Below are 9,742 nucleotides of genomic sequence, written 5' to 3'. Positions count from 1 at the left end.
CTCTCCAAGGTTAGATATCCCAAGATTACAGATTCTTTCTCAAAAGTGTTATTTTTAGAGTAGTATATTAGAACCAAATCAGTCCATTCTGCAAACATTTACTGAATTCTGGCGATGTGCTGTATGATATGATAGGTGTAAAGAATGAATAATAACAATTATGGTAAGAATCACTAGTTACCGAGCATTTAGTAAGGGGCAGGTACTGTGCTTGGTGCTGTATATAGTACTTTGTTTAATCCTTTTAAATGCCTTAAGAGGTAAGTAGTATTGCCTGTCTGATCAAGATGAGAATACTGAGATTTAGAAAGGTTAATCATCTTGCCCAAAGTCAAAATGGCCCACGTAGAGTGTGTAGGAGGTGGGTTTGAACCCAGCTGTCTGATTCTGAAGCCAAAGCCCTTAACCAACACGCTGCTCTGGGGGGAGTCCTCAGACCTGGGGGAGAGAAGTCATGTAAACTGGTGATGGTAGCAGGAGAGACTCGTGCCTGCAGAGAGGGACATGATCAGTAGCTAGGAGGCCCAAAGAGGCAGCTGAACTAGATGTTTCCTGTGGAGGGGACATCTGAGCAAGACTCAGTGGGAACTCAATAGAAGGCAGCAAAATTGCTCCCGGCGGAGGAAGCTAGAGCATGTGCAAAGGACCGGAGTGTGGTTTTGCTCAGGGACATCCAGGAGTTCCATGTGGCTGGAGAATGTTGGAATGAGTTTGGAAAGATACATTGGAGTAAAACTGTGAAGGGCTTCAAATGCTAGCCCAGGGAATATGGATTTTATTCTACAGAATGGTGGCCCCGGCTTTATCATACCAAATGACCTTTCTGATAACAATACATGATTAAGAACAGCTCCTTCTCATAGCTGTGTTTTTCCAGTAGTGTTGTACGGATGTGAGAGTTGGACCATAAAGAAGGCTGGGTGCTGAAGAATTGATGCTTTCAAATTGTGGTGTTGGAGAAGACTCTTGAGAGTCCCTTGGACTGCAAGGAGATCCAACCAGTCCATTCTGAAGGAGATCAGCCCTGAATATTCATTGGAAGGACTGTTTCTGAAGCGCCAGTACTTTGGCCACCTGATGCAGAGAGCTGACTCACTGGAAAAGACCCTGATGCTGGGAGAGATTGAGGGCCAGAGGAAACTGGTGGCAGCAGAGGATGAGATGGTTAGAGAGCATCACTGACTTGGTGGACATGAATCTGAGCAAACTCTGGGTGATAGAGGACAGAGGAGACTGGCATGCTGTGGTCCATGGGGTCGCAAAGAGTCGGACATGGCTTAGCAGCTGAGCAACAACAGCCTTCCAATTTTCAACCTAAAAACCTTAAGTTATCCTTGACTGCATCCTCTTTCCAACACGTCGTATGGTTGATTTATAGTGTTGTACTGGTGTCAGGTGTACGGCAAAGTGAATCATTTTATATATACATATACATCTGTCTATTCTTTTTCAGATTCTTCTCCCACACAAATCACCATAGAGCCTTGAGCAGAGGTCCCTATGCTGCGCAGTAGTTCCTTGTTGATTGCTTGTTTTATATAAATAATGTGTATATGTTTCATATTGTTCACGAACAGTATGAAAAGGCAAAAAGACATGACATCAGAAGGCGAGTCCCCCAGGTCAGAAGGTGAGTCCCCCAGGTCAGAAGGTGTCCAATACGCTACTGTGGAAGAGTGGAGGGCAATTACCGACAGCTCCAGAAAGGATGAAGCAGCTTGGCCAAAGCAGAAATGATGCTCAGCTGTGGATGCGCCTGGGAGTGGAAGTCCAGTGCTGTAAAGAACAGTACTGCATAGGAGCCTGACATGTCAGGGGAGTGTGTGTGTGTGTGTACACACATGCTGTTGCTCAGTTGTATCCATCTCTTTGTGACCCCAGGGACTGTAGCCTGCCAGGCTCACTCTGTCCATGGAATTTTCCAGGCAAGAATGCTGGAGTGGGTTGCCATTTCCTACTCCAGGGGATTTTCCTGACCTCAGGATCGAACCTGAGTCTCTTGTGCCTCCTGTATTGGCAGGCAGATTCTTTACCACTGGGCCACCAGAGAAGCCCAGTTCCTCCATTACCAAAGCCCATAAAGTGTCTCCTTTACTAACACTGTACCATAAACAACACAACACATACTCGGTCTTTTAAAAAATAGAACTCTGGGTTATTTTCCATTTGTTTTAAATACTACATTTTAACACATTCAGTTGGAAATTAAAAGACATATTAATGGAAAAATGCATTTTGTAAGCCATAAAGTTGCCTATGATTGCTCGTCATCATTAATCTCACTTGAGTTAATCATTTACTTACATAAATTTGTTTTAAGGAAAACTGTACTATCCCACTCATTGGGAAGTAGATTCATTTGACGTAAATTGGGGGTATATTAAGTACACATTAAAATAATAAATAGCTATCAAATTTAAAAATACTTTATGTCTCATCTGAAATATCTCATCTTAGTATCTAAAATATCTCATTCTTAGTATCCTTGCCACAACTGGGGAAATGCTAAGATGCTAGAATACACTCTATACCATGATGGAACATGTAGTGTTCTGCATGTGAAATGATTATATAATGATATAGTAGTTATATAATCATATAGGGACTATATGATTACTGCTACTGCACTTTTTGTGGTTAATAAAGAAGCCAAGCATTCAACCCTCATTCCGTCTGGCTGGTATAGGTGGTTTTTTCAAAGATGCATAGTAAATTTTGTTTCTAAGAAACACGCATTCATATAAATGGAGAAAAATATGAAGATCAAGGGTTAAGTGTATCCTTTTTACATGATGATAGTCCTTGAGTATACAGATTTCTTAAATGAAGTGACTGATTATATGTGATGAAGTCAATCACCAATCAAGCCCTTCTGAAGTGGAGTGAGTCCTCAGAGATTATTTAGGCTATATTCACTAGAGGGGGAAGTTAAACAGCTGTCACAAAAATGCCCCAAATGCAAGGGCTCATTTTTCCTGTGGGGTAAATCGCTGGCCTCTGCCCAGATGAGCTGGACAGCTCCGGCGTCCACTTGGGCATGCCTACTGCCTATCTGTTAGAGATTGGGTGGGAGTTATGCTCGGTTTCCAGTTGGAAGGAAACGAGAAAGAGAGTAAGTAGAAAGCACGTTTGTTGTCTTAGGGGCTCCGTCACTTCCACTCACGTTCCATTGCAGGCACTTAGTCACATGGATGGCCAACTGCAGGGCAGCCAAATGACCAGCTAGCCCTCCTGCCGTAGCAGAAGGGGAGAGGACTTTTTGCCCACAGTCTCAGCCCCACTGACCCCAAGCCCTCTTTTTAAAGAGGAAGAAACAAAAGCCCACAGAAGGAAAATGATTCACTTCCATCAAGAAGTCATCTGGGAAATTTTTAAAGTTATTCGGTTACTCATTCAACTAGCTAGCCCGTATTTACTGAGCATCTACTAAGTGCCAGACATGGTTCTAGGCCCTGGGGATGGTAGAGACAAAGTCCTTGCACTTAAAGATTTTTATGTTATTGTTGGAGAAGGAAGACAATAAGCAAGTGAAAAGAGGAAAGAGCACTTAAGATTATAAAGAAGGCTGGTGAGGAAATGGGAGGCAGAGACCAGGCATGGTTGGCACAGATTATGTGGGCTAGGTCGTTACTGTGTGCTTGTCCCCCAGCACCCTGCCCCCCATCTTCTGTTACAGTGGCCAATAGGCTATTGCTAGGAAGGATTACCAATCCTTAAATACTGGAGTCGGTAGCCATTGCCTTCTCCAGGGGATCTCCCCAACCCAGGGATCGAACCCAGGTCTCCCGTGCTGCAGGAGGATTCTTTACCGTCTGAGCCGCCAGGGAAGCCCCAACTGCTGGATCCCCAAGCCTTAAACGCCGTTTCACCACTGCCAGCTCAAAGTCCCACCGACCCTTCGTCCCACCAGTGTTCTGCCCTTTTGTTGTTGTTCGGTTGCTCAGTCGTGTCTGACTCTTTGTGACCCCGTGGACTGCAGCATGTCAGGCTCCTCTGCCTTTCACTTCCCCGAGTTTGCTGAAATTCATGTCCATGGAATCGATGATGCTACCCAGCCACTTCATCCTCTGCTGCCCGCTTCTCCTTTTTAGCTACCAAGATGCTTGTATTGACGATGACTGTTAATGGAGACTGGCAGCTTTCTTTCAGGATCAGAATTTTGAATTCCTCCCAGATGAACAGTGCTAGCAAACAATTAGTGATTATTAGGTGCCTGATGTGACAAGATTTTGATGTCTTAATTTAGTTCCCAGTGGGAGGATACATGTCACCCAAGCTGCCTAGAACCGCAAAGGGAAAAGTGAGCTGTATATAGAGGCTGTAGATTAGAGTCTGGGACTGGGGGAAGGGGAACAGCCCTGGCAGAAAGGAAAGGCCCTGCAAAATATTCTGGACATTAAAGGAAACGAGTTAAAGCAAAAGGAAATGTGTATAAAGTAAAAGAGAACTGGTCCTTTATTGCAGAGAGAGCTCAAGCTCTCTGATTTTTTTTTTAATTTTTGAGAAGTAATATTTATAAAGGATTGCCTGAAAGGTATATCATATACTCAACTTGAAGAATATAGTTTAGACATTAATTTTTAGGCTGACTTAGGCTTTATAGGTTCAAACAGTGTTTTTCTGGTCTGTGAAAATTGTTTTTACTGCATTGTGCCCTTGGGTTTTCTCCCAGGAACACTGTCAAAGAAAACCAGCCTCAAGGCTTACATTGTTGTATTTGTTGCAGGGGTTTTGTTAAGGACACTGCCTGGGGCATTAATCAGTGCCCCTACAAGAACAATTCCCTTCCGGGCTTAGTGCCTGAGGAAGTTTTGCTTGTCCTGAAGACCTGATTGTGTGTGTGTGTGCATGTGTGTGAACACTGAGGATCGTGTGACTGATTTCCTTTTTTTGTTTTGGCAACCAGGAAGGTCAATGCCAAAGTCAGGTTCATTTAGTCACTGTATAGAACCTTAAGTGACCTAATAATATAGCTCCTAACTCTTTGCTCTCAGAATCGATCTTTTCTAATGAGTCTTTTCTTTGGTCTAGATTATTATTTACATGCACGCACACACACACACACACACTTACATGGTATGAGGAAGGGGGTATAAGTAAATGAAGAAGGAACTTAATGCATGTTGAACTCTCAGTCATTCACATCTTCCTGGGAGTGACCAAAATGATGGAGTAAAAGGACCCTCAGGTCACCTTCTCTCATGAGCACACCAAAATCACAGCAATCTGTGTAACAACCATTGTTGAAAAAGACCAAAACCTACCGGAAAAGATCCTTTAAAAAGACATAAAGATGGAACCAAAAAGATACTAGTAGAAGGAACAGACTCATGATACATTCAAATGTCATATCCACCCCTCCCCTGGGTATGTGACCCACAAACTGGGGAATAATTATATTACAGAGGTTTTCCCACAAGAGTGAGTGTTCTCAGCCCCACATTGGCTGCCCCAGGCTGGGAGGGCAGCACTTGGAAGAAGAGCCCTCAGAGCATTTGGCTTTGAAGGCCAGTGGTAACTGACTGCAGGAGTTCCACGAGATTGGAGGGAAAAGAGACTTCATGCTTCAAGAGCACTTACAGAATCCCATGTGTACCAGCGTGAAAGTGTCCAACTTTCAGTTAGTCATGTCAAGCTCTTTTCGATCTTATGGACTGTAGCCTCCCAAGCTCCTCTGTCCATGGGATTTCCCAGGCAAGAGTATTGTAGTGGGTTGCTCTTTCCTTTTCCAGGGATCTTTCTGAAACAGGGATCCAACCTACGTCTCCTGCATTAGCAGGCAGATTCTTTATCACTGAGCTCCCAGGGACCCTTGAAAACGCTATGCTAAATTTAAGAAGGGCTCCCCAGGTGGCTCAGTGGTAAAGAGTCTGTTTGCAGTGTAGAAGACCTAGGTTCAATCCTTGGGTCTGGAAGATTCCAGGAGAAGGGAACAGCCTTCTGCTCCAGTATTCTTGCCTGGAGAATTCCATGGACAGAGGAGCCTGGCAGGCTACAGTTCATGGGTTGCAAAGAGTCGGACACGACTGAGTGACTAATATGTACCAGGACCCAGGGTAAGGGAAGCAATTTGATAGGAGCCTGGGCCAGACCTACCTGATGGCCTTGAAGGGTGTCCTGGGGAGGCAAGGGGTGGCGGCGGCTCACTGTGGGCACGCACTGAGGAGCATTCATCCATGTGAGCTCTTCTGGAGGCTGGCATTTGGGCACCGAGACCTGGCCCCACGTGACAGCCTGTAGACTCCCATGCTGTGACGCCTCAGCCAGAATACAAGCTGGGCCAGGACACTGCCCCACCCACGATAGCTGTCGTTTAGTCCCTAGGCTGTGTCTGACTTTTTGTGACCTCATGGTTTCTCTTCCAGCTATCTCTGCCCATGTGATTTCTTAGGCAAGAGCACTGGAGTGGCTTGCTATTTTCTTCTCCAGGGGATCTTCCAGAAACAGGGATCAAACCTACGTCTCCTGCATCAGTAGGCAGATTCTTTGCCACTGAGCCTCCTGAGAAGCCCACCTGTGAGCAGACAGGCTGCTTAAAGACTCTCTCTGCCTACAGCCACCTCTAGACCACCAGAGCACCAGGACTCAGTTCCACCCGCCAGTGAGCAGTCACTGGCTCCTCCCACCAGGAAGCCTGCATAAATCTCCAGACTGCCTCACTCACCAGGCAAAAGAAAAGTTTTCTTGCAGAAGCAAGAAGATTGCAGCCCTGCAGCTTACAGACTGAGCCCAGAGATGCAGGCAGATCACCCCTTGGGTGGCAGGTGTGGAAGCATAGGGTGCCTTCTACAGAGGGCCACTTCTCCAAGGTCAAGAAATGTAACCAACCTACCATGGACATAAAAATACAAAGAGCAATTTAGACAAAATGAGATGACAGAGGAATGTGATTCGGATGAAGGAACAAGATTAAATTCCAGGAGAAGAACTAAATAATGTGGACATAGGCAACCTACCTGAGAAAGATTCAGAGTAATAGTCAGTCAGTCAGTGCAGTCGCTCAGTCGTGTCCGACTCTTTGCGACCCCATGGACTGCAGCACGCCAGGCCTCCCTGTCCATTACCATCTCCCAGAACTTGCCCAAACTCATGTCCTTCGAGTTGGTGATGCCATCCAACCATCTCATCCTCTGTCGTCCCCTTCTCCTCCTGACTTCAATCTTTCCCAGCATCAGGGTCTTTCCCAATGAGTCAGTTCTTCTCATCAGGTGGCTAAAGTGTTGGAGCTTTAGTAATGATTGTAAAGATGATCAGAGAACTTAGGAAGAGAATGGAAGCACAGAACAAAAAATTAGAAGTTTTAAATGCAGAATTAGAAAACATAAAGAATTAAACAGAATTAAAGAATACAATAACTGAAATGAAAAAATACACCATCAGGAACCAATAATAGACTAAATGAGGCAGAAGAACAGATCAGTGAACTAGAGGACAGAGTAGTGGAGATCACTGCTTCGGAATAGAAAAAAGAATGAAAAGAAATTCGGACCGCTTAAGAGACCTTAGAAACAACATCGAGAGCACCAATATTTGCACTGTAAGAGTCCCAATAGAGAATAGAGAGAGAAAGTGCTTAGAAAACATTTGAAGAATTAATAGCTGAAAAATTCCAGAACCCGGGGAAGGAAATAGCCACTCAAGTCCATGCAGTTTAGAGAGTCGCACACAAGATTAATCCACAGGATACACTGAAACACTGTGATAAAAATGACAGAAATTAAAGATAGAGAATGTTAAAAATGATAAGGGAAAAGCAACAAATAACACAAAAGGGAACTCCCCATAAGGCTATCAGCTGACTTTTCAGCAGAAAGTCTACAGTCCAGAAGAGAGTGGCACCTAAAGTGATGAAAGGGAAAAACCTACAGCCAGGAATACTCTACTCAGCAAGACTCTTGTTCAGATTTGACGGAGAACTCCAAAGCTTTACAGACAAGCAAAAGCTGAAAGAACTCAACAGCGCCAAACCAGTTTTACAGTTAGAACTGGACATGGAACAACAGACTGGTTCCAAATAGAAAAAGGAGTATATCAAGGCTGTATATTGTCACCCTGCTTATTTAACTTATATGCAGCGTACATCATGAGAAATGCTGGGCTGGAAGAAACACAAGCTGGAATCAAGATTGCCAGGAGAAATATCAATCACCTCAGATATGCAGATGACACCACCCTTATGGTAGAAAGTGAAGAGGAACTAAGAAGCCTCTTGATGAAAGTGAAAGAGGAGAGTGAAAAAGTTGGCTTAAAGCTCAACATTCAGAAAAATGAAGATCATGGCATCTGGTCCCATCACTTCATGGGAAATAGATCAGGAAACAGTGGAAATAGTGTTAGACTTTATTGTTTTGGGCTCCAAAATCACTGCAGATGGTGATTGCAGCCATGAAATTAAAAACAGTTATTTCTTGGAAGGAAAGTTATGACCAACCTAGATGTCATATTCAAAAGCAGAGACATTACTTTGCCAACAAAGGTCCGTCTAGTCAAGGATATGGTTTTTCCAGTAGCCACGTATGGATGTGAGAGTTGGACTGTGAAGAAAGCTGAGCACTGAAGAATTGATGCTTTTGAACTGTGGTGTTGGAGAAGACTCTTGAGAGTCCCTTGGACTGCAAGGAGATCCAACCAGTCCATTCTGAAGATCAGTCCTGGATGGTCTTTGGAAGGAATGATGCTGAAGCTGAAGCTCCAGTACTTTGGCCACCTCATGCGAAGAGTTGACTCATTGGAAAAGACTCTGATGCTGGGAGGGATTGGGGGCAGGAGGAGAAGGGGACGACAGAGGATGAGATGGCTGGATGGCATCACCGACTCAATGGACGTGAGTCTGAGTGAACTCCGGGAGTTGGTGATGGACAGGGAGGCCTGGCGTGTTGTGATTCATGGGGTCACAAAGAGTCGGACATGACTGAGTGACTGAACTGAACTGAACTGAAAACCAGTTTTACAACAAATGCTAAAGGAACTTCTCTAAGTGGAAAAGAAAAGGCCATAGCTAGAAACAAGAAAATTACAAAATGGAAAAGTTCACCAGTAAAGGCAAGAATGGGCTTCCCTTGCGGCTCAGATGGTAAAGTGTCTGCCTGCAATGTGGGAGACCCAGGTTCGATCCCTGGGTCAGAAAGATCCCCTGGAGAAGGAAATGGCAACCCACTCCAGTACTCTTGCCTGGAAAATTCCATGGACAGAGGAGCCTGGTGGGCTACAGTCCATGGGGTCGCAAAGAGTTGCACATGACTGAGTGACTTCACTTCCACTTTCAAAGGCAAGAATATAATAAAGGTAGGAAATCATCTGTGCACATAGCTAGTAGGGAGGTTACAAGACAGAAGTAGTGAAATCCTTTGTATCCATGATAAGTAGTTGAGGGATACAGAAAACAATTAGGATGTAAAATATAATATCAAAAACAGTAATTGTGACAGGAAGAGAGTACAAATGCAGAGTCTCTAAAATGCATTTGAAATTAAGAGATGAGCAATTTAAAACAAACACATCTTTCCATATTTGCTTCCAGTTTTAGCCTTGCACACACTTTCTTCCCCTGACATACTTAAATTCAAAGTGTCATAGACAGGAGACTGGAATAGAAAGAACATTAGAAGGGCTCTTCTACAGAGTATCCCAGAGACCTGTGTTTCTCCAGGTTATGCTTAAACACCTCCATTGATGGTGAACTTACTAACAAAGTGATTCATTTCTGGCAGTTTGTGATTGTGGGTCCATCTCAATTCACCCT

The sequence above is a fragment of the Bos indicus genome, chromosome 15, assembly GCF_029378745.1.
Source record: "Bos indicus isolate NIAB-ARS_2022 breed Sahiwal x Tharparkar chromosome 15, NIAB-ARS_B.indTharparkar_mat_pri_1.0, whole genome shotgun sequence".
In the NCBI taxonomy this organism is placed as follows: domain Eukaryota; kingdom Metazoa; phylum Chordata; class Mammalia; order Artiodactyla; family Bovidae; genus Bos; species Bos indicus.
Note: the sequence above shows the minus strand (reverse complement) of the source record.